Source organism: Ambystoma mexicanum, chromosome 3q (assembly GCF_040938575.1).
Source record: "Ambystoma mexicanum isolate Mex_15411 chromosome 3q, UKY_AmexF1_1, whole genome shotgun sequence".
NCBI lineage: Eukaryota > Metazoa > Chordata > Amphibia > Caudata > Ambystomatidae > Ambystoma > Ambystoma mexicanum.
In genome coordinates this window covers 118,453,046-118,476,572 of record NC_090926.1, presented here as the reverse complement: position 1 = coordinate 118,476,572, position 23,527 = coordinate 118,453,046, and the positions used below count along the sequence as shown (strand labels likewise).

General features: G+C 49.2%; 1 protein-coding gene and 1 long non-coding RNA gene across 4 annotated transcripts in view; one reads left to right on the top strand and one right to left on the bottom strand.

Annotated features, from left to right (window-relative positions):
• Window positions 1-23,527, bottom strand: part of LOC138582200 (uncharacterized) — a 402,442-nt gene that overhangs the window by 17,204 nt on the left and 361,711 nt on the right. The window contains exon 3 of one of the 2 annotated variants that reach the window (XR_011304975.1): window positions 21,179-22,105. The exons of the other annotated variant lie outside the window; for it this stretch is intronic. This is a non-coding gene — a long non-coding RNA (uncharacterized lncRNA). Of the gene's footprint in view, window positions 1-21,178; window positions 22,106-23,527 lie in introns of those variants that run through there. 2 annotated transcript variants of the gene reach the window in all.
• LOC138582199 (uncharacterized) overlaps window positions 1-23,527 on the top strand; it is a 317,260-nt gene that overhangs the window by 199,860 nt on the left and 93,873 nt on the right. The gene's annotated exons all lie outside the window — the stretch shown is intronic.

The window sequence follows — 23,527 nt, the reverse complement described above, 5'->3', positions numbered from 1 at the left end:
CACTGCTGGGTGGGTTGGGGTCCTGGGGGACATGAGTCAGGGCCTGAGGCTCACTTCTGGGTGGGTGGGGGTGCTGGGGGACATGAGTCGGGGCCTGCTGGCAGCTGCCCCTCACTGCTGGGGGGTGGGGCTGCTGGGGGACATGAGTCAGAGCCTGAGGCTCACTGCTGGGTGGGTGGGGGTGCTGGGGGACATGAGTCGGGGCCTGCTGGCAGGTGCCCCTCACTGCTGGGGGGTGGGGGTGCTGGGGGACATGAGTCGGGGCCTGCTGGCAGCTGCCCCTCACTGCTGGGGGGTGGGGGTGCTGGGCGACATGAGTCGGGGCCTGCTGGCTGGTGCCCCTCACTGCTGGGGGGTGGGGGTGCTGGGGGACATGAGTCAGGGCCTGAGGCTCACAGCTAGGGGGTGGGGGTGCTGGGGGACATGAGTCGGGGCCTGCTGGCAGGTGCCCCTCACTGCTGAGGGGTGGGGGTGCTGGAGGACATGAGTCAGGGCCTGCTGGCAGCTGCCCCTCACTGCTGGGGGGTGGGGGTGCTGGGGGACATGAGTCAGGGCCTGAGGCTCACTGCTGGGTGGGTGGGGGTGCTGGGGACATGAGTCAGGGCCTGAGGCTCACTGCTGGGTGGGTGGGGGTGCTGGGGGACATGAGTCGGGGCGTGCTGGCAGCTGCCCCTCACTGCTGGGGGGTGGGGGTGCTGGGGGACATGGGTCAGGGCCTGGGGCTCACTGCTGGGTGGGTGGGGGTGCTGGGTGACATGAGTCGGGGCCTGCTGGCAGGTGCCACTCACTGCTGGAGGGTGGGGGTCCTGGGGGACATGAGTCGGGGCCTTCTGGCAGCTGCCCCTCACTGCTGGGGGGTGGGAGTGCGGGGGGACATGAGTCAGGGCCTGCTGGCAGGTGCCCCTCACTGCTTGGGGGTGGGGGTGCTGGGGGACATGAGTCAGGGCCTGAGGCTCACTGCTGGGGGGTGGGGGTGCTAGGGGACATGAGTCGGGGCCTGCTGGCAGGTGCCCCTCACTGCTTGGGGGTGGGGGTGCTGGGGGACATGAGTCAGGGCCTGAGGCTCACTGCTGGGTGGGTTGGGGTCCTGGGGGACATGAGTCAGGGCCTGAGGCTCACTTCTGGGTGGGTGGGGGTGCTGGGGGACATGAGTCAGGGCCTGCTGGCAGCTGCCCCTCACTGCTGGGGGGTGGGGTGCTGGGGGACATGAGTCAGAGCCTGAGGCTCACTGCTGGGTGGGTGGGGGTGCTGGGGGACATGAGTCGGGGCCTGCTGGCAGGTGCCCCTCACTGCTGGGGGTGGGGGTGCTGGGGGACATGAGTCGGGGCCTGCTGGCAGCTGCCCCTCACTGCTGGGGGGTGGGGGTGCTGGGGGACATGAGTCGGGGCCTGCTGGCAGGTGCCCCTCACTGCTGGGGGGTGGGGGTGCTGGGGGACATGAGTCAGGGCCTGAGGCTCACAGCTAGGGGGTGGGGGTGCTGGGGGACATGAGTCGGGGCCTGCTGGCAGGTGCCCCTCACTGCTGGGGGGTGGGGGTGCTGGGGGACATGAGTCAGGGCCTGCTGGCAGCTGCCCCTCACTGCTGGGGGGTGGGGGTGCTGGGGGACATGAGTCAGGGCCTGAGGCTCACTGCTGGGTGGGTGGGGGTGCTGGGGACATGAGTCAGGGCCTGGGGCTCACTGCTGGGTGGGTGGGGGTGCTGGGTGACATGAGTCGGGGCCTGCTGGCAGGTGCCACTCACTGCTGGGGGGTGGGGGTGCTGTGGGACATGAGTCGGGGCCTTCTGGCAGCTCCCCCTCACTGCTAGGGGTTGGGAGTGCGGGGGGACATGAGTCGGGGCCTGCTGGCAGGTGCCCCTCACTGCTTGGGGGTGGGGGTGCTGGGGGACATGAGTCAGGGCCTGAGGCTCACTGCTGGGGGGTGGGGGTGCTGGGGGACATGAGTCGGGGCCTGCTGGCAGGTGCCCCTCACTGCTGGGGGGTGGGGGTGCTGGGGGACATGAGTCAGGGCCTGAGGCTCACTGCTGGGTGGGTTGGGGTCCTGGGGGACATGAGTCAGGGCCTGAGGCTCACTGCTGGGGGGTGGGGGTGCTGGGGGACATGAGTCGGGGCCTGCTGGCAGGTGCCCCTCACTGCTGGGGGGTGGGGGTGCTGGGGGACATGAGTCAGAGCCTGAGGCTCACTGCTGGGTGGGTGGGGGTGCTGGGGGACATGAGTCGGGGCCTGCTGGCAGGTGCCCCTCACTGCTGGGGGTGGGGGTGCTGGGGGACATGAGTCGGGGGCTGCTGGCAGCTGCCCCTCACTGCTGGGGGGTGGGGGTGCTGGGGGACATGAGTCGGGGCCTGCTGGCAGGTGCCCCTCACTGCTGGGGGGTGGGGGTGCTGGGGGACATGAGTCAGGGCCTGAGGCTCACAGCTAGGGGGTGGGGGTGCTGGGGGACATGAGTCGGGGCCTGCTGGCAGGTGCCCCTCACTGCTGGGGGGTGGGGGTGCTGGGGGACATGAGTCAGGGCCTGCTGGCAGCTGCCCCTCACTGCTGGGGGGTGGGGGTGCTGGGGGACATGAGGCAGGGCCTGAGGCTCACTGCTGGGTGGGTGGGGGTGCTGGGGACATGAGTCAGGGCCTGAGGCTCACTGCTGGGTGGGTGGGGGTGCTGGGGGATATGAGTCGGGGCCTGCTGGCAGCTGCCCCTCACTGCTGGGTGTGGGGGTGCTGGGGGACATGAGTCAGGGCCTGGGGCTCACTGCTACGTGGGTGGGGGTGCTGGGTGACATGAGTCGGGGCCTGCTGGCAGGTGCCACTCACTGCTGGGGGGTGGGGGTGCTGTGGGACATGAGTCGGGGCCTTCTGGCAGCTGCCCCTCACTGCTAGGGGTTGGGAGTGCGGGGGGACATGAGTCGGGGCCTGCTGACAGGTACCCCTCACTGCTTGGGGGTGGGGGTGCTGGGGGACATGAGTCAGGGCCTGAGGCTCACTGCTGGGGGGTGGGGGTGCTGGGGGACATGAGTCGGGGCCTGCTGGCAGGTGCCCTTCACTGCTGGGGGGTGGGGGTGCTGGGGGACATGAGTCAGGGCCTGAGGCTCACTGCTGGGTGGGTTGGGGTCCTGGGGGACATGAGTCAGGGCCTGAGGCTCACTGCTGGGGGGTGGGGGTGCTGGGGGACATGAGTCGGGGCCTGCTGGCAGGTGCCCCTCACTGCTGGGGGGTGGGGGTGCTGTGGGACATGAGTCAGAGCCTGAGGCTCACTGCTGGGTGGGTGGGGGTGCTGGGGGACATGAGTCGGGGCCTGCTGGCAGGTGCCCCTCACTGCTGGGGGGTGGGGGTGCTGGGGGACATTAGTCGGGGCCTGCTGGCAGCTGCCCCTCACTGCTGGGGGGTAGAGGTGCTGGGGGACATGGGTCGGGCCTGCTGGCAGGTGCCCCTCACTGCTGGGGGGTGGGGGTGCTGGGGGACATGAGTCAGGGCCTGAGGCTCACAGCTAGGGGGTGGGGGTGCTGGGGGACATGAGTCGGGGCCTGCTGGCAGGTGCCCCTCACTGCTGGGGGGTGGGGGTGCTGGGTGACATGAGTCAGGGCCTGCTGGCAGATGCCCCTTACTGCTGGGGGGTGGGGGTTTTGGGGGACATGAGTCAGGGCCTGAGTCTCACTGCTGGGTTGGTGGAGGTGCTGGGGACATGAGTCAGGGCCTGAGGCTCACTGCTGGGTGGGTGGGGGTGCTGGGGGACATGAATCAGGGCCTGAGGCTCACTGCTGGGGGGTGGGGGTGCTGGGGGACATGAGTTGGTGATCACTAGTGCAAGGTGACATGTGGGCTGGCTGGGGAGCATGCCCATGGTGGATGGGCTGCGTGCGGGACATGACCAGGGGTGCTGGGTAGTCCCCTGTGGTGTGGGCTGCCTGCAGGGGCCGTGGAGTGGGTAGAGGGCACACCTGGGAGGACCCACACTGCCAAATCACGTGTGGGACTCCCCGCGTGCCCCACTGGATACACGTACCCTGGCCCTGACAGCAAAATCGCGTGTGAAACTGCCCGCGAACCCCCGTAATACACGTACCCCTCTCGCACAGGGCCAATCGTCTGTGAAACTTCCCGCGAACCCCAGTAATACACCTACCCCGCTTGCACAGGGCCAATCGTGTGTGAAACTTCCTGCGCACCCCCGAAATACACGTACCCCGCTCGCACAGGGCAAATCGCGTGTGAAACTTCCCGCGCACCCTTGAAATACACGTACCCTGCTCGCACAGGGCCAATCACATGTGAAACTTCCACGCACCCCAGTAATACACATACCCCGCTCGCACAGGGCCAATCGCGTGTGAAACTTCCCACGCACCCCAGTAATACACGTACCCCACTCGCACAGGGCCAATCGCGTGTGAAACTTCCCACGCACCCCCGAAATACATGTACCCCGCTCGCACAGGGCCAATTGCGTGTGAAACTTCCCGCGCACCCCAGTAATAAACGTACCCCGCTCGCACAGGGCCAATCGCATGTGAAACTTCCTGCGCACCCCCGAAATACACGTACCCCGATCGCACAGGGCCAATAATGTGTGAAACTTCCCACGCACCCCAGTAATACACGTACCACACTCGCACAGGGCCAATCGCGTGTGAAACTTCCTGCGTACCCCAGTAATACACGTACCCCACTCGCACAGGGCCAATCGCGTGTGGTACTCCCCGCAAACCACAGTAATACACGTACCCCGCTCGCACAGGGCCAATTGCGTGTGATTCTCCCCGCGCACCCCAGTAATACACGTACCCCGCTCGCACAGGGCCAATAACGTGTGAAACTTCCCACGCACCCCAGTAATACACGTACCCCGCTCGCACAGGGCCAATCGCGTGTGAAACTTCCTGCGCACCCCAGTAATACACGTACCCCACTCGCACAGGGCCAATCGCGTGTGGTACTCCCCGCAAACCCCAGTAATACACGTACCCCGCTCGCACAGGGCCAATTGCGTGTGATTCTCCCCGCGCACCCCAGTAATACACGTACCCCGCTCGCACAGGGCCAATCGCGTGTGAAACTTCCCGCGCACCCCAGTAATACACGTACCCCGCTCGCACAGGGCCAATCGCGTGTGGTACTCCCTGCGAACCCCAGTGATACACGTACCCTGCTCGCACAGGGTCAATTGAGGGTGATTCTTCCCGCGCAGCGGGGTACGTGTATTCGGAGGGGTGCGCGGGGAGTTTTACAGGTGTGTTCGTGGTTGGGGGCCTGTATGCTGGTCCACTGGCCTGTGCGCCATGTATGGGATTTGTGCGCTGTACATGGCGCACGGGGAGGGATTGGGGCGTAACTGGCGCTGCTGCAGGGTCGCTGCGCCACTCTGCGCCACGGCTGGTAATGGATGTTAAAATCCATGAATACGCTCTGCGCGGAAATGGATTTTGGCGCACGCGGTTGGCTCAGACTGTCGCACGCGCACACTGTGCGGCAGCCGCGTGCGCCACTTGTGCGCTGAATTCTATGAATCACCCCCTATCTGTTCATTCAGATATTTGAAAAATAAAGATAGTTGCCATGTAGTGAGACTTAATATAAAAATCAAAATGCAAAAACATGTCATTTTGAAATCATGCATCTTCCTCCTTCCCCATTATCCATAATATAAACCTCTAAACTCCTTGCCCTATAAAGAGATATCCAATCCATAGCATGGCAATATTCATAATATGTAAGTGTTACCAGCACTATATAATATCAGTTTTCAATGTAAAGGAGGAACGAGATACAGAAGGAAAAAAGAGAGGAGAACAGACTGACAACAACAGAAAGCTGCCAGATAGAAGGCTGATGCTCAGGAGAGCAGATAGAGAAGAGGCCCTGGGACACTTTCTGGGGACTTTTGCCTGGAAGCTGGGAGCCCTATCTGAGTGAGATGCCAACATTCTGGCTGGAGGGACCTTGCTGTGAATAGAGACCAGAGGTGTGAGCTGCCTTCCTAGTCCTGAAAGAGGGTCCGAAATCCGGATTGCCTCTTGTGCTAAGAACAGATCTTCCATGTAAGGCGATACATCCGAAAGCCATTAATTGTGTGGGGAGCTACCTGCCTTAATCCCTTTCCATTAGTGGTGGGGGAGGGGACAACACTGGGTAGACCCTAACCATATTTGACTAACTTAATTCCTCATAGAGAATATCCCAATCCATTTAAATTGAATTGTGTTGGGACCTACATGCCTTAATCCTGTCCATTTAATTGTGGGTGGGGAGGGGAACTGTGAAGACCCTTAGCACATTTAACTAAAGTTAATTCAATGAATTGCTATCTAGAAGAGATCACAGGGTGACTTTTGTTACAATTTGAAACTAACACATTTCATACCCAGTGTGTTATAGCCATAATAGTCAATAAAGTACATGGGTGACTCTGGGCCTCATTACAACTGAGGCGGTAAGGGGTTAAAGGTGCCGATAAAGGTGCCGGCGCCATTAACCCCGTACCGCCTCATTACGCGGTTCCCTCGCGGGCCCCGCTGTGGACGTCTGGTCAGACCAGACGTCCTTTGCGGGATCCGCGAGGGGTCCAGCATGCTAACAACGGGCCCATCATTAACGGGCCTGTTGTTAGCATGCTCCCCATTCCCATTGAGCTCTATGGGGGCTCAATGGGAATGGGGATTGTCCGGCTCCGGGTTCACTGAATGGGGAAATACCGGGCCCTCCAAAGTTGGAATGGCCTGGTATTTCCCCATTCAGGGACCATGGACCCGGACCCAAGTTTGGAGGCAGCCATGGCCTCATTAAGGCATGGCTGCCTCCAAACTCGTAATGAGACCCTCTGTCTTTCTGAAACCCCAGACTTCCTTACAGAATGGGGGGTGTCCATAATCCCAAAATAAATAACCCTAAATCTCTGCCATTCAAGTGAATGGAGAGTGTCCAAAACGAAATTTCCCATTTACAGAATCCCAAAGCCCTGCATTTTATTCAAATAAAAAGCTGAAAACGATTTTCCCATTGAGTTCCTTTCAGAAACCTTGCCTTTCTAATAAAAAAACAATGTTCCTACTATATTCACACTCCCTGTACCTTGCCTTCCAACATGGGGTCATATATAACTGATGCCTAGGGGTGGGTATGCTTGTAGAAAAAAGCATTGGGATAAACTAAGCAATCACAGAGGGTGTTTAAAAAAACTCCTTCCTAACTGTTAATGTGCAAAGAAATCCTATGTGTGTTATGATTTCAAGTCTTCAAATTCAACCTGTGTTTGTTGTGGTAACTGAACATCTATTAAGAAATACATGTCAGTCATTTGATACTTGTAATTTGCATTTGTGATTATTGTGTTGTGCCACAGAGTTGGTGGCTGGTGCTCTGGTGTTTGTTTGTTATTCAGTGAAGACATAAATATACACTGTTAATTCTATATATCGGCCTGGTGTCTATCTTATTGGTGATACATAGAGTAACTGCTGAATGGTGTTATACAGCTTGGAGGCCTCGCCAAATTTTAATCTGCTAAGCACTTTTTTGTGCAACACCTCATCGAGGGAAAGGAACTCCCTGAGTTGAGAGTGACTGTCCAAAAAACCATGACAATACAGACTTGCAAAGCCTCACCTCATAGTACGGGGCAGGGGATACTTCAGGCTTGCATACAAGCAAATAAGACAAACTAGGTATATACACAGACTGGCAAAGCCTTACCTTATGGTGCGGGGGCTACCTCAGGCATGCAAACAAGAAAATAAGACAGAGTAGCCACATATACAGACTGGCAAAGCCTCCCCTCATAATACGGAGGCCACCTCAGGCATACATACAAGACAATAAGACAAAGTAGGTATATATACAGACTGGCAAAGCCTCACCTCATGGTACGGGGGCTACCTCAGCCATGCATACAAGAAAATGCAAAATAAATGTGTTACGCATAGCCACTGGCAATGCCTCACCTCATGTTAAGGGGGCTACATCAGGTGTGCATACAATCATATGAACAAGGTAATGGGATGGTGGAAGGTTTCATGCAGAGGACATATGAAGGTAGCAGTAAGGGTGTGTCATCAAGAGGATAGTATGCGCACACTCCTGGTTAACTGCAACCATATGAGAAGGTGGGCACTTTGAGAATACGGAAAACAGCAGAAAATGGTTAAGATAATGGGCATGTCAGGGTGGAAGCAGGCACGCTGCCATAGTGCAGAAATGTGAACTAGGTATATAGACAATACAGAGAAGTTCATACGCGCGTCCTCCGGGTAAGCTACAAACCTCGGTCATGGAGCTGCATCTGTGATGTAATGTGACATCATGCTCAAGATGGTAATTGTGAGGAGAGTCCAGATATAAGATCAGGCCAGCATCATCCCATAAGGCAGCTAGTCAAGACGGGGCTCATGGGAGCATCCTCCAAAGCAACACATTTGCAGCATTGGGGGGCACAAGTGAGTAGGAAGAAACAAAAGTGGAAATGAAATAAAAAGTGGATACGATGTGTACCTCAGTCAATACAGGTGCCCCCTTGAACTCCAGACAGGCCCAGAAAGTGGTTGAGCACCTTAGACAGCGGCCTTCGACATAGGCCAACTTCGCCTTCCGGCACCCCTTGATAGGCTTGAAGAACACGAATGCCCAATCCACTTGTAATGTAGGTAGGACAAGGGCTGTTCTGAGCCCGCTGAGGATTGTAGTAAGGCCGCGGCCATCTTTCAGAGAACCCACCCGACTTTCGACTCGTTCACTCCAATATCAACTGACCAATTTACTAAACCTCTCTCTGCCTGGAAACCATCCGGCTCCCCGCTAGACCCCTGCCTCAACCCTCAAAGAGAATACACAAGAACCATCATAAACGAGTCCCTCTCCTCAGGAAGATTCCCAGACGCATTCAAAACTGCTCATGTCAAGCCCATCCGAAAAGAAATGTGCCTCGACCCCAGAAACTACCACCCCATCTCAAACACCAGGTTCCTTGCTAAACTCATCGAACAAACCGCTTACTCCCAACAAAATGCCTTTGTCAAAGCCAACAATCTCCTAGACCTCGCACAGTCAGGCTTCAGTCCCCGGCACGGAACCGAAACCACCTGACCGCAATCTGGGATGACCTTAAAAACACTGCAGACTCTGCGGATACTAATCCTCTTGACCTTTCTGTGGCCTTTGACACAATCAACCACTCAATCCTCCTCGACCACCTCCATTCCCTAGGAATCCATGGAAACGCTCTCAAGTGGATAGCATCCTTCCTTAACAATAGGAAACAAATAACCCTCCTCTCCTCCTTTGTCTCTGCCGCCTGACCAGTTAATACGGGTGTTCCACAAGGAGCGTGCCTATCAGCCCTCCTGTTCAACCTCTATATGTCCACCCTCCCACGAATAATCCGCTCGCACAACATCCTGTGCTACAACTACGCTGACGACACCCAACTAATCCTAAAACGCCTTAACTCAAAACCCAACTGCCAGCCCGACCTCGCCGCCTGCCTACTTGACATTGATCACTGGATGACTACAAACCACCTCCTCTTAAACCCCACCAAAACTGAAATCATGGAGTGTGGCTACACCAAACTTCTTCCGCACCCTCTACCCTGGCCATCATCCATGGGCAATCCCCCCGACAACCTCTACTTCAGTAAAAAAACCTTGGATGCACTCTCATTCTGGCCTAACCCTTTCACACCAAGTCCTGCCACTACCACCTCAGAATTCTTAGGTGTATTTTTCCATACCTCTCCTTTCCCAACAGACTTGCCACGGTCCAATCAATTGTAATGTCAAGACTGGACTACGCTAACTCCCTCTATCTCGAAGTCCAAGCATACCACCTGACTAAACTACAAAGAGCACAAAATGTTGCAGCCAAACTACTACTAGCACTTGGCCCAAGAGATCACACCTCCCCAGCTCTCAAAATGCTCCACTGGCTCCCGGTTGGACGAAGGGTGACCTTCAAAACCTTATACATCTCTCACCGAGCTATGCATAAAACCGGACCTCAATACCTTCATGACAAGCTAAAACCCTACCATCCACCGCGCAGTCTAAGATCAAGCTCTGCCCACCTCCTAGTGATACCAAACACCAACTAGTCAGGTTAGGTGGATCATCATTCACAGCCTTGGCCCCCACTCTGTGGAACTCACTTCCACCCCATATTCGACTCACCGAAGACCTCATGTCATTCCGCAAATTACTGAAAACATGGCTCTTCCCTTAAAAGTCGACTTTTAGCACAAACAGAATAAACAACCATAATAAACAGAAACCCAAGTTTTTGAATCAAAGATAACAATCCAGCATAGAGACCCGATCGAACAAAGAGGAAACTAAAATGGCTGATGTAAATAAAACCGATAAACTTAGTAGAACGGATGAAGTGGATGAAAGGGATGAAGTGGACGAGACGGGTGAAGTGGACGAGACGGATGAAGTGGATGAGACGGATGAAACGGATGGAGCGGATGGAATGGATGGAGCGGATGAAGCGGATGAAGTGGACGAGACGGATGAAGAGGACAAGACGGATGAAGTGGACGAGACGGATGAAACGGATGGAACAGATGGAGCAGATGGAACGGGTGGAGCAGATGAAGCGGATGAAATGGATGACGCAGATGAAGCGGATGGAACGGATCAAGTGGATGGAAAGGATGCATTAAAGAAAAAAAAAGACAAAATAGATGAAACATGTAGAGTGTATGGAAAGGATGGAGTGGACAGAAAGGATGCAGAGGATAGAACGGATGAAATAGATGGAACCGATGGAGTGGATAGAACCGATGGAGTGGATGGAACCAATGAAGTGGATGGAACCAATGGAGTAGATGGAACAATGGAGTGGATAGAACCGATGGAGTGGATGGAACGGAAGGAGTGGATGGAACCGAAGGAACGGTTGGAACACATGGAATGGATGGAGTTGATGGAATGGAATGCATGGAACGGATGGAGTTGATGGAACAGATGGAGTCGATAGAACGGATATGACAAACGAGTATATTGAACGAATGAAAAGGATGAGTAGTTTTACAGAATGGAACAGATGGATTCAATCAAGTGGATGGAACGGATGCAGCAGATGAAATGGACAGAGTAGACTGAACTGAAGGAGTGGATGGAACAGGCAGAGTGGATGGAACAGGTGGAATGGATGGAACAGATAGAGTGGATGGGACAGGCAGAATGGATGGAATGGATGGAACGGATGGAGCAGATGGAGCGGATGGAGTGGACAGAACAGATGACCACCATATTACACTACCACGCTTACTCTTTCCTATACACCAACACACAAGTAGAACACAGCGATACTATGACACATTCGGTATAGCTGTTCTCATAATAACACCCGCCACATACTCCTCATCATCCTAATTGAACATCAGCTGAGCATACCGCTAGCTTAAGTGTCTCCTCAAGCCTAACACAGCCACAAATAAGTCTGGGAGTCATCCCTCCAGAATGAACACATATATCTGACTTCCCAACCGCTACACCTACCGCTAAGAAGCAGCTATCATGCAACTGCCACAACGGCTGCACACACATCCGGTGCACACACGCACCTTATGACTCTTTCTCTCTCTACTGACTTGAACTACGGTTCCCAAGGGTGTTCAACCTACCAGCGCTTTGAGATCATACCAATGATACATAAGGTGCTATATAAATGCCAAGTAACATAACATAACATATGGATGGATGGCTAACAAATCCAGGCTGCAGGGGTTGTTGAACCCGTTCATCTATAAGTATCTTGCAATCATTTTGAAGATAACGCATTTCAGGATTTTGGAATAGCGGGGAGGTGAGAGACAGCCTGGTAGCTGGTGGGGAAGCTAATGGTCAGCGGAGAACATCTTGAAGATGGGTATAATATTGCCCATTTTGAAGCAGGCTGGAAAGAGCCCAGCCAAGATGGAGAAGTTGAAGAGGCAAGAGAGCAGGTTAGGGGTCCAAAGTGATTGACTGTTTATGGAGTGAATGGATCCATGAGAGCACAGGAAAGGTTGACTACCAATATCAAGGGAGGCAGCTCAATAGGAGAGGTTGGGGTGAAGGAACCAAGGGAGGGTGCAGTAGAGGTGATAGGGGTGAAGTAGGGATGAGTTATGTGGGGAGTGCAAAGTTGCTGGCTGAATTGGAAGAGGAGATAGCTCGCCAGCAGGGCATGAATGGTAAATGAGAGTTTGAGGGGGGCAGAGCTGAGGCAGGATATTAGGTGAGTGAGGCAAGTAGACTGATCTGCATCCAGAGTGACACTGAGGACAGAGGGCCTGGCGGGGAGTGGTGTGGTGTGGGATTCACACCATTGCCACAAATGCAGGCACATGTCTGGCTATGAATCTCGGAAGTGATCCTTGATACAGGGTGGGCGGTAGATGGAAAAAAAATTGTGAGCTATTTAGTGGTGTTCAAAGTGGGATCTGACAGCCAAGTTAAAGTCTTTCAAACAGTGTTCAGTAGAGGAGTCCTCGGGTGGTGTGAGGACTAGCAGAGAGCATCTGACCTTAGGGGGAAAATTGCTTTCATGTATAGAATAGACTGGAGGACTTGGGGTGGTGGGGAAACAGATATAAGGGGGCAAGGTAATCCATAGGAAGAGAATCAAGCAAGAGTTAAAGGTGAGGAAAGTGGCATTTGAGGGGACCAGGGTGTCTGTAGATCAGGAGAATAGGACATTATGTGGGGCAAGTGGTTAGGAGGATGTGTGCCTAATGGAGAGTGGGGACAAAGTCAAAGAGTGGCTGAGGGGTTTATGCATTGGCTCTGTTGACCATAAGTGCGATCCCTCCACCTCACTTGGACATCAAAGGAGATTGAAGTAAAGTAGCATGGTTAGTGCATAGGGCAATGAACCTGGCACTGTCTTGGGGGAAATATTGGGCATCACGCATATCCCTTTTCTGGGGAAATTACTTCAATGCAGATAAAATCTACCACTGCAAACTTGTGTTCACCGCTCCCTTCTTGGCTAATTTTATCAATCAGGATTCCACCCAAGATGTAGCAAGGAAACAGCAACTATTCAGGTAGTTCAAGGTGTGCAACAGCTACTGCACATAGATAACCCATACTTGTAATCTTCAGTGATCTGTCCAACACAGTAAATTGCCTAAATATTCTTTACACCAGATCCACAAGATAGGTATTGACCACACACCTCATATTTATTTTTGAAGCAGACAAGAATGACAAGGGCTAATTCCAATGGATGCACATACCAATGAACAAACCTGAACTCAGAGTTCTACACTACTATGAAAAGATGCCAGCCCAAATACTGGCTCACACTCTGTACAGCGCTCTGCTCTTCTCAAGCTAGGTCGGCGCTTTAAACAATAAAATAAAATAAAAAATAAAAAGTATGTACAAAATGAAGCTTTTAGATGGCCCACCTATTAATCAAATCTGACTCCCCTCCCTAGGGTTTCATCAGAGAGCCAGTCATATTTCGCCTATTTGTGGAATGTCTGAGCATCATTTTGGGTAAGCCATTCCTCAATATTCTAGGACCACGCATGTATTTCTTTAACTGGTGTCGGCATATGACATAAACTGTAAGCTGTATTTCATGCTTCAGTGCAAGGCCTTGTGTTAGTGGACATAGACGGTGGCAATAACCCTTTGACAGGCCTCTTAATCACGAGTCTGACCCTGCTGAGAGTAAGTAGCTTCCTTTGCAGCTACTCAGCTAATAGAAGTCACAAGAACGTGTGAACATATCCCTCTACCATTGGTCGAATTGGATAGGATCCCACTTCTAGCCAGGATCGTGATCCAAACACATGGCATCATCTATAAGATAGTCATCACTACAATCCAGAGTACTGGATTAAATAAGGCTACCCATCTCTGATGGATCCTGCCTCATTTTGAGCCAAGTCAGAGCCAGGGTGGAGATCATGGATGCTGGAAAAGGAAAGACCCTCAGACAAGCATTTTCCATCTACTCCTCATCTGTCAAATGATTGACTGATTTATTTGATTTGATTTGAGTTTTTATAACATGCTCAGAGTGGACTAAACCGTATAAAGGTGCCGCTGATATCAAGAAAAGATGACAAACCAAGAGGCATGAAAAGAAGTGCACATGTGCATTTCTTAGATAAGAAGAGAGGAAAGGGCTCACCTATAGCCCCACCTTCTACTATTTAAAAAGGAAGGTCTTAAGGGCCTTTCAAAACTGAAAAAGCACCTCGAAGGCCCTGATGTCTATGGGAATGCTATTCCAGAGTCTAGGGCAAAGACTGCAAACCTTCTGTGTCTCCTCTGGAAGTGCATGACGATCTGGGAACACTCAACAGCTGCTGGTCTTTCGATCGAAGCATCTTTGACAGTTGGTAGCGGCAGATTTTGACACTCAAATAGTCAGGAGCCGAACCGTTTAAACATTTAAAAATCAAACACACCACCTTAAATGTTATGTGATCGTCCACTGCCAATCAGTGCAATGTTCTGCGGAGAGGGGAAACATGAGCTGATTTGCCTAGATGGCCGACCAGTCTGAAGGCCGCATTTTGGGCTTTTTGGAGCCTATTCATTTGTTTGGCAGGAAAGCCCATCAAAAGACTATTGCAATAGTTCAAGTGAGCACCGTCGCATGATCCTCGTCAGGGATAAACGGTAAAACCTGACGAAGCATACGCAGCAAGTAAAAAACTGCCTGTACCTTTGCGCTGACCTGCGCCTCGCTTCCAAGATTGTCTTGCCAAGGGAAGCCTATATTTTTGCTCCCAATCCTTCCTTACAAGCTACGCCCCATCCATTGAATGTGTTCCAGTCTTCCAACAAGCATTCTCCATCTACGCCCTAATCCATCAAATATGCCAGGTTCTTAGTAGATATCAGAACGTAACTAAGAATGTTTATTGCCAGATGACACCTGAAATGTTTAAATCAATGCCTGCTCGGTCACCTGCATATTTCAAATTTATGGTCCAATGACCACTTACAAACACTCAGTATCTGGACAGCCAACTACTGATATAACTTAAAATTTGAGTCTGCTTTTCTGGCTTAGACCTGTGCCAGTACCCCCCTGTTTCTTCCTTATCTCTTGCACCAGACCATTTCCACTTATCACTCCTTGAAATGAACTTATATTCATGTCATTTGAATGTCCTTAAGCACCCTAAAATGTCTTTGGCGTAAAGAGCCTCAAAAGTTAGCGAACTGTAGGCTACAAAAATATCTTCAAAAAATGAAATGATATGATATGATATGTTATTTATAACGCGCTTAATACCCAGAGGTTTCTAAGCACGGACCCGGGGATCAAACCTGTGGTGCTCCGTGTTGCCTTGCTTCCAAGGTGAGCGTGTTGGGTTTATGGTCTTTCCATCAATTTTTTGCATCGAAAAAATGTGCATCAAATGCATTTTTCTTTTTTTTAATGGGGGGTCCCTCCAACCCCCTGTTGTTTACCCTTTAAAACCCCCCAAAAATGTTTGAACCCTTTAGCCCTCAAAAACATGCATTCGTTGCATAATTTTTCGATGCAAATCCCTCGATGCAAACGAATTCGATGGATAGTCCATCGATGGATATACTAGATACCAGCGTGTTGCCCCTGAGCTATTCGCCAGAGACAAAAGTGATTACTCTCATGTTATTTCATGGCAATAGAGTGAAAGCAGAACTTTGCAGCTGACATTTTAAGCATGTATTTCTACAATTAGGATAATCCTTTTCTGCCTTTCTTGCTGTACAACCAGAGGTGTGTGGGCATTTACAGATGTTAATTTAGCTATGGTGGGCCCAACGGTTCCATGTCATTTCATCGCGGGATGTTTTTTCGTGGGGATTTTTACCGTGATTTTTTTTTCGAAAAAAAAGTCACATTTTTTGGGGGGGGTTCCCCCTCAACTCCTTGATTTTCAAAAAAAATCGATGTTTTTTTTTTAAATAAAATTTGGGGTAAAAAAACCATGAAAAAACATCCCGTGACGAAAGGACATTGTACCGGGACCAACTACATTAGCTTCAGGTTCTACTTGTTAGACAATCCTCACTACTCCTCTGTCCATAGAATGCAGAAAGGAGAACACTAAGCACACCTGTATAGTAGTGGAAATATGTTTAAATGGAGATATCAGAGATAAATGTTAAATGTATTGATCTATTGACGGTATTTTGAGGTGCAGGAGAGAAACATTCAGCCTTGGTATCTAGGCTGTTGGAATGATCTGAGACAATCTGAGACAATGGTGTCCTAATTAGGAAACCTGTGTCGCCTGCACACTTTCTAGATGGCCTAAGCCTAAATTCATATTTACAGGAAACTGTTTAGTCTCTACCTCCCCATCAGGGAAAAGAGAAAACGTAACAGGCTGTCCTAGTACTATTTGAAAATTGATATAGGATCTTAATCCAAGAATTTGTTTTATCACCTCTTAATATAAAGCACATTTCAAATATAGCAATAATGTAAGTTGACAATTTAGGATTTGTATAAAAAACAATCAATGTCTTTATTAGTTGAACAATGGCCCAAAGCGTTTCGAGTATGAATCACTCTTCAATGGGGGCATACATTCGTTTTCATTCAATTTCTAGAAAGCAAAAAAATATATATACAGCCATTACCATCTGTGATTATGTCTAAGTTAGAATTCATCAAATAGATACAATTTGAATTTCCCTAGAGGTTCTACACTTGTTTACATTTTTGCTGTGCTTAAAAATTCATATAAGTAGTTTACATAGACATTTCTGAACATTACACTCTTTTGTACTCAGACCAGACAGCGAGGAGATTATGAATATTCATGAAAATCTATTGGTTTCTAAAGGTATACATTATTTTTTATTTTTATTTTTATTATTTTTTTTAAATATTTTTTAACATTTTGAAATGTTTAATTAAAAAAAACACAAAAAGTAACATGTTATAATTATATACAAAATACCTACTTCTGTTAAATTCTAATTACAAGTGTGCATACATTATTAAATTATTATTTAATAATAATAATAATAATATAATAATAATATAAGTGGGCATATATTATTATTAAAGGTATACATTCTAGTCTAGAGCTGCTCTCAAAGAGCGTATTACCACGTCCTTGGAAATGGGATGATCGTGCAGATGTTAACGAGAAAAGGCTTGTCTATATATCTATGTCAAGATGGTCTTACCTAGTAATCATCAGGAGATCTCTTCTACTTTTTGCGTAGCGTCAAAAAAAATCTCTCTCCCGAATATATTCCTGGGTTAATGGGGCCACGGTGTGGTCAGGCTTCTTGTAACAAAAGCCTGTAAAAACATATCACTAGTTATTACTTGTGTCCAATGTTCTAATATTGCTTGAGTTCTGTTTTGTGGACATGTGTGCAACTTACCAAAATATGGACTGCAGAAGTCCTAACAATTATTGATTTGGAACCAAAGCTATGTGATTTTCATTCCCTCCAATCACCAAGTGGAGATCTGGGTCCTTCCACAAGTGGAAGGGAAGGGTTCTGTCTGATATGGTGAGACGGGTCATATACCGAAATCTAAGAAAAAATCCATATATATATTTATTTTTTTTAAAAGCGAATTATAAATAATAAATCATCAAGAAGTGAGCCAGTACCACGTGTCCAATGCCGATCTCTGGAATATTGGTAATTATAGGGTAAGTAAAAGGCCTCTGTGGATGAGTAAGCCTCAATCTCCAATGTGCTATCTTCAAAGCTTATTTGTGTCTAGCGTCTCGCATAAGGCAATGTGGTCAAGAAGAGGCCGTGCGGTTCCAGGAGCCAGGCGAACGATGTCTGCTATATTCCTCCCAGGGGTCTGTTTATATATTTGTGTGTCATGAGTGACGTCACTCGCACATGCGCATGAGCGAGTGACATCACGTCGAAATCCGCCCGTGATTTTAGTTTTCAGATAGTTTTGCTACAAACAACATTACAGAAAAGGGTCAAACCCTGATGTCTATTCTATGGTATGTAGTGTGTTCAGAAAAAAAGTCCAATATGAACCTATGTATATTTGGGTGAGTGACGTCACATAGCGTATGCTCGAGTGACGTCACGTCGAAATACGCTGTGATTTAAGTTTACAGATAGTTTTGCTACAAACAACATTATAGAAAACGGTCAAACCCTGATGCCTATTCTCACGTATGTAATGTGTTCAGAAACTATGTATATTTGGGTGTGACGTCACATCGCGCATGCGCGAGTGATGTCACAAAAAACAAACAAAAAGAACGTCCTTGATGTATGTCAAAAAAAGGGAAGAGTAACCCGCAATTTAGGAAAACAATAGCCAGATGTGTAAGCAATAACTAGCAAAGTCTTAAATAAAGCTGGGTGATGTAATGTGCAAGACGCACGTATACATTAGTGTAAAACCTAATTCCCAAACCACACGAATGTAAACCATGTTTACTTGGTACTTTAGGAGCTGAGTCCTGGAGACATGTGGGAGGATAGCTCAGCGGCAACGTGCTCACCTTGGAAGCAAGACGACACGAAGCAACAAAGTTTCAATTCCCGGGTCCGCGCTTAGAAACCTCTGGGTATTTAGGCGCGTTATAAGTACGCAACTAAAACAAAAAAAAAACAATTACGCAAAAAAAACAATTCCTCAATTCCGGTAACAGCGCCTCGATGCCCGCGGGCTGTGTGAGCACTTAAAAAATGCAAAATAGAGATAGAAATATCCAGACATTCAATGAAAAATAATGTGGTGTCTACAAAGTAATTTAACCAGGTGAGGTGTGTGGGCATTTACAGGTGTTAATGTCACTGTGGTGGGCCCAACTACATTAGCTTCAGGCCCCACTTGTTACACAATCCTGGCTACTCCTCTGTCCATAGCACATGCTTTGTTGCTCCAAATCAGAAGAGGAGTGTTGACATCATCAATGGGACTTGCTCCCCTGGCTGTCCAAGTAGAACGATATAACATATTGCAGTCACACGACGGTGACAACTTACCTCGTCCCTAGATCCCATTCAGACTTCACCCAAGTACCTCACTGTATACTGTACCAAGTTGCGCCTTGCAGCCGGAGACGTAAAAAATATGGGCAAAGAAACTACATGCACTCTCTTACCCTTCACTTCAGCCTTCCCTAACCCTACTCACTGACGCATCAAGCTCAAACTCGAAACACACACACCAACCAAGCTACTCACACATGGCTTCTTAACAGAGGCGTTGCTAGGGGGGTAGCTGAGGGGGCTATAGCCCCTGGTCTTTTGGTTGCAGCCCCGGATAGAATCGCAAGGGCTTCCACCAAAAGGCTAACTAGCTCCGAGTCCTGACAGTCCCGACATTGGTATCGTCCCAGATCTTTTACAGACCTAGCAACAGCCCTGCTTCTTAATGCCCCTCTTACATAAGGGCAGATAGCAGTGCACTACACCTCTGCAGGCATATTCTATGCCATAGCCCCCAGCCAATTCATTATAGCTCGATGGGCATAGGCGAAATATGATACGGTCACGTGTGGCTCAGCCCCATCAATAATCCATGCACTGGGGCACCGGCCAGGCCAGGCAGCCTCACATCCACGAAAGCAAGCAGTCCTCTGGCAGGGGCTGCTGATGCTGGCACTGGGGCCTGAAGTCTCTTTTCAAAGAGGGGGCTTCTACTACAGGGGGCCACTTTGTCAGTACCTCACACCAACATGCTGCCCACTTCCTGCAGTGATTCAGCCTCTGCAAACACTTAAACAGGCAAAGGAGATCCCTCCCGCCACGGGATCCACATGTGGAGCAGCATGAAGGCTTCTCCTCCATAGCTTGTTGCTTGGCCGATCACTGAGGATACCGGCCTGTCTGATCGAGGCCCCAGCAGCGACTGTGTCAGGCCCCCAGGCACAGATTCCATTGCCTCGCCTAATAATTACGGATCACTCTCTTGCCCCTGCCTGTTGCTGCCTCTGCCTACTGCCTTTCGCCTTTGGATCTTCGTCTTGGCGATTGAACCCTACTGCTGTGCAAAACTATACAAGTCCAGATTATGGGCCTCATTAAAGGTTTTCCACTATTCCGGCAGTAAATCCACTGGAATACCGAAAAACATAATTGCTGTTACCGGGACTTTGTCTGCTGGAATTACCAACAGATTACAAGTGGCGGTAAGGGTGGTAAATCCCCATTCCATGGATTCAATGGCGGATTTTCCTGCAATTACTGGCCGTGGCGGTAATAAAGGCTGTTTTTTTGCCGGTAGGGGGCAGAGTTACCTCCAGCTTCTAGCTGGAGATTAATCCTTAACACCGACCAGCAAGGCTGCAGTTGGCCGGTCCAGTAAAAGTACCATTTTACGTTATTATACTATTTATAAGTTATATACTTTTACTGTGTACAGGCCGCCCAACTTGGAATAAGGCCCTGTGTGCCGCCCCAGCCAAAACAAATAATTTAATTAATTTAAGTGTGATCATCCCCTCTGACCTTTGCCAGTATTTCCATATTTTTATTTAAATTGATTTTTTTTAACTGTTAACTGGGCAGGCACTATTTGGTTAGGACGGTTATGTATATTTGCAGAAATGTCTTTTCTTTGCATTCTAGTTTTGCTTTTTATATTTTAAGGGCAGGACTACAAGTCCCAGAATGTAGACTAACTCACACATTGCTTTTTGTGCTTGACTATTATCCTGGCTGCCTCCCCTTTCTCCTTCTGTCTAGAGTGCATAGTTCATTATAATTGCAAACTCCAACCATCAACAAACACAACTGTGTATGACGATACTTGTTGGCTCCCATCCATGATGGGGGAAAATAATGCAACAATCATACTCTTTTTGCTCAACTTCTTTTTTTAATGACTTATACTTTGTCAGGTTGGTTCATTATTTGACTACTTATTATCTGACTTCCCTTTGATGTCATTGAGGGGTCAATGAAAAACACAAGGGTAGGCATGCCCATAAACCCTCATTCCATGGACATAAGTATATGTGAATCAACAACGGACATTTGGAATGAAGGTAAGGGGAATCAAAAAAATTATATATTTCTTTCATTTTTGGTTATTTTTATATAGCCGCGTTATGCTGGCTTCGGCACAACAAGGTAAAATACAGATGAACAACATACACAAGTACCCAAACCATAGAGCATATATAAAGTGCAGTGTGCATGCGGTGTGCAGAAAGTGCCTCCCTCAAGAACAGCGATGAGAATTAGAGAGAAGAATTTAGAAGAAAAATATCAACAACCCTTGCTTCCTATTAATTTAGGATAAAAGAAGAATTTTCCCATTTGCTTCATACTTTAGCATAATAGATTAATGAATTCCTGGGGAAAAACAATGTTTTCTTTTTTTATTTTTTTATTTTATTCTGTTAGTTTAAAATAAACGTTTACAGAATATCATATGAACAGGTCAAGAACAAGTTACATTTTTAATGTGTATTTCCTCCTGGAATTTCCAATAAAAAAATAAACTTTTCATCTAACCTCTGCCGTTTCTGCAACATACAAGAAAAGGAATCTATTTGTCATTTACTTCTGAAATGTGCCACTAACCAACATGATAGAGAACGTTATTTTAGATCTATCTTCTCGGATTTTACCATTGTGGATGAACAAATATGTTGGGCTCGTTTAATAGGAGGAGAAAGGACGAAATGGCAAATAGCAATGTACAAGATTCTGGAAGCACTACATTTATTGGGGCCATAGTTAACAAAATAAACGAGGGCACATTTGGGGGAGACTGTAAATTGATTTTGAAATTCACGACAGCAAAAAGAATACTTTTGTAAAAATCTTTTGATTAAACACAAATAAATAAAAAAAACAAAAAAAAGTTTTTTTTTTTTTAAATGTCCTTGCTCTGGATTGATTCAGCTTGTGTCTCTGCAGCCCCAGCTTCTTCTAGAACTCAGTTTAAATAGTTCACCACAGCAATTTTAGACACATAACATATTGGTACATAGTGCGAAGGTCTGTCATCAATCACAGAAACACAAGAAGTCAGATCTGCCATAGATCACAGAACAACAAAAAGTCTCCCAGGTGCGACAATCTGGGTTGACATTGACGGTCTTCAGACAATTGAATATCTTCAGCTCTGCAGAAGGGAGTGTCTGTCACAGCTTTCCTTTCTTCCTAGTTTCAACATAGTTCCAACCATCTGTTGGGATAGTTTCGTCAGGACTTGCTGCCTATATATACAAAATGAAAAAAGGGAGTCAAAACTGGGGTAGCTGTTGAAAAGTATACTACCTAATTCTCCGCAGCTTTCAAAGAAGTCCAATACATAGTGTAATAAACGGGGGCACACTTACACGGTTACAGTGAAAGTGCGTGTCCCACTCAGGGCTCCAATGCCCGATCGCCGAAAGGAAGCTGGGGAGCCAAGAAACCAGAAGAGAACCGCCCCTCCCCCCGCCTCCCTAGGGGTGAATGTTCCGGTAAGAAGGTCCAAACTATGCCTCTCTGATGTACCAAATAGCTGAAGGGAAAGGGGTAAAAGGGATGATAAAAATGATTGCACGTGGATCGGAGATCCCAGTAGGACAGGCGACAATGACTGCAAACAGCGAAATGAAATCGCAGTAGCCCCCTGCGGCGCGAGGCAGACCTAAAACAAAATCCCCAAGTAACACGCCGTCCACTAGGAGCGCAGAAGTGTGGAGGGGCCGATGGACACAGAGTCACTTCTACTACAGCTGTAAGGTGGTGTTTTCACATCACTGCCTGGGCCCCAACCAATGCAGTCATGAAGTTGGCGCCCATGACTATGGGCACGCGGGATCTCCTTTATGGACACAAACGCCTGGACACATTAGACAGAAACAAAAACTAGCAACCCAGGTGCACTCAGAGTTCCGGGTGCTTCAACACACGAGCACAGCTGTCTCACATCCCCGCCCGACCGATCGAACGAACGAACGCACGCACTCACTCACTCACTCACTCACTCACTCACGCGCTCTCCGATCCGCCTGGCGCCCGGGACCAAGCTGCTGCTGCTGCACAGCCTAATGACATCCGGTAACACGTATCACACCATGCTGGCACAGTCCTGGGCTGCTCCCTCACTTACAGATCTGTTCACGGGTAGTGGCCACCGCTTCTTATTACGTTTCATTTATACGTACGTCATGTTGCTATGTGGGGGCGAGTCGAGTGCTTTCCCATCAGATGTGTGAGGTCACTGTGTATTGTAAATGCATTTGCCTTATGGGGTGGATTTGTTGTTTTTCCCATTTATTAAAGTTAACTACCCTTTTTATATTTTAAAAGGCATGCGTCTTTTGTTTGGGTTTCATATATTCACCACCGCTCCAAAAATAATTGTGACACAACGAAGAGTTGTGTCATTCGAAAAGTGCAGCATTAAAGCGCAATTCTGACCGGCGACGTGTTGCTGCTGCCCGGCGCAAGGCCGCTTCACTCGGGCAGCGCAAGAGGGGCCGGCTTGCGATGCCAGCCGCCAGTGGAACCGGCATAAGGTCCCTTATGCATAGGCAGAAATGAGGGCACGTGCTAAGAACGGCAGATGCATGATATAGAAGCAAAGCTACACAAACACCTGCGGCAGTGGGTGTGTGGCGTGTGAGAACACACATATACATTTATAT